Source organism: Macrobrachium nipponense, chromosome 12 (assembly GCF_015104395.2).
Source record: "Macrobrachium nipponense isolate FS-2020 chromosome 12, ASM1510439v2, whole genome shotgun sequence".
Lineage (NCBI taxonomy): Eukaryota > Metazoa > Arthropoda > Malacostraca > Decapoda > Palaemonidae > Macrobrachium > Macrobrachium nipponense.
Window position 1 is genome coordinate 61331519 of NC_087205.1, and position 2500 is coordinate 61334018.

A 2500-nucleotide genomic window follows, 5' to 3' on the forward strand; every position below is an offset into this window, starting at 1 on the left:
GAGAGAGAGAGAGAGAGAGAGAGAGAGAGAGTGGCAGTGCATTATACGTTTCAGATATTTAATGCATTAATATTTCTATTAATACGTCATTTAGTATTTCTACGAGCAGCTGAGACCACCGACAAAGTACCAAGTAGGATAAGGAATATTCATTCTGATATCAAAAAATCCATCAATATCAAGAATAAATTTATTTTTCATGAGTAAAATGCGGAAGATCAATCTCCTTCCCACAAAGAACACCCACATTCATTGTAAGAAGAAACCGTCCAAATTCAAATGTGTGTCATAAATCAGACGAGGATATGATGCCCACGAGAAATTCATATGGAATGAAAAGCCTTATTAATGCAGAAGGTAAATTGCGCGTAATTTATTTGGTTTCTGCCATGAAGAATGAAGAAATGAAAGCCCACTAAAGCGTAATCATTTGTAATTGGCAGAAATTTGCTGTCTAGGTTTCATCACAATACATTGTCCAGAGTAATAGCTCATTATTCAATACAGGCTTGATGGCGCAAGCTACGCTGCGCTGGAACTCGGTGCTGCCCGTCATGTCTCCCTTACCCTCCCGATCCCCTCCATACCTACTGCATCCCCACCCAGGAGGACAAACAGCTTTGCAGGAGGAGGTTGGATGTGTTATGTCTCCCCTACCCTCCTGATCCCCCACCAACCTCGCCCCCACCCGAGGAGGACAAACAAGATAGATCCACTCAGATTTATTATAGATAGATAGATGAATGTTGATTTCCAGGATAAAAAGCACAACTAGAGAAGAAATAGACGGTGATAGCCCCAACAGAGTTTGCGCTTTCCACAGCATTTGCCTTCATTACTGCATCACATAGTACACTTATCATGGGAAGTGTGTGTATTTGTCCGCGTATGCCTATGTGAGTGTGTGATTATGTGCGTCTGAATATTCTATTATTTGACGAGAGTTCGCCTCCAACTTCGTAAACTGTATAGCCAATTCAAGATCGAAACTATTCTGTAGTTTTCTAACTGCATACCGTATCATTGTTTTTCGCTTGGAAAGAGAGAGAGAGAGAGAGAGAGAGAGAGAGAGAGAGAGACAAAAAAGACAATGACTCATAAGCGTCCGAATAACTTTGTTCTATAATCAGTCACAAATTCACATCTATTCAGCAGTAAAATTTCACCTATTTCACGTAAGGGATTTACTTAGAACATTAAATTTACAGAAACTGGATGTCAACATAGTTATTAATTCATTTACCCAAGGGTTGTTTGAATATCATACATGAACACAAGGCATTATTCTCATGAAGGACGGTAAAGTTTTTACTTTACACCGAATAAAAATGGTTTTCTTACATAATTAACAAAAAGATAATGAATGTGATGTAATGTAGAGAATTCTATTACTGGCTCCGAGATATCAATTATAAATGTTAAGTAAATTTAATTGAACTTCAGGAAATTAAAAAAGAAAGTCAATATCTTCCACTAATTATATAGTTGCTTCTCATTTTGAGAAGCACTGGCACACACACACACACACACACACACACCATACCTATATATATATATATATATATATATATATATATATATATATATATATATATATATATATATATAAATGTGTGTACATTTATAATATCATAATGATAGTCACCACCAACCACTCACACACACACACACATTACATATATACTATATATATATATATATATATATATATATATATATATATATATATATTATATATATATATATCGAGCTACAATGTCCTTTAATATCTAATTCGCTCTACCTCGGAATTAATATATTCTCATATATGCTTAACCGAAGGGGAATTTTTTCTCGATAATAGACTTGCCTGGATCGGGGCGCGATCCCAGGATCCTTTCAAATCCAGGAACGTCAGTGAAGCTTTTACCTACTACACCCACGGTAGTGTAGTAGGTAAAAGCTTCACTGACGTTCCTGGATTTGAAAGGATCCTGGGATCGCGCCCCGATCCAGGCAAGTCTATTATCGAGAAAAAATTCCCCTTCGGTTAAGCATATATGAAAATATATTAATTTTCCGCGCGGTAGAGCGAATAGAATATTAAAGGACATTGTAGCTCGATATATGTATATGAATCACGGAAAAAGTGATATGACTTATAGTATATATATATGTGTGTGTGTGTGTGTGTGTGTGTGTGTGTGTATAACTATGAACAAAGTTACAGCCGCGAAGTAAAATTGAAACGCTGAGGATTCTAAGTACTTTCGTCTTATTACCAAGATATGCTGTGACCATGTCTTGGTAATAAGACGAAAGTACTTAGCATCTTCAGTGTTTCAATTTTCCTTCGTGGCTGCAACTTTGTTCGTATGATCATCACGGTTGTTCTATTTCTTCGTGGTTTAAAATCAAACATATATATATTATATATATATATATATATTATATATATATATATATATATATATATATATATATATATATATATATATGTATGTATGATATGTATGTATTA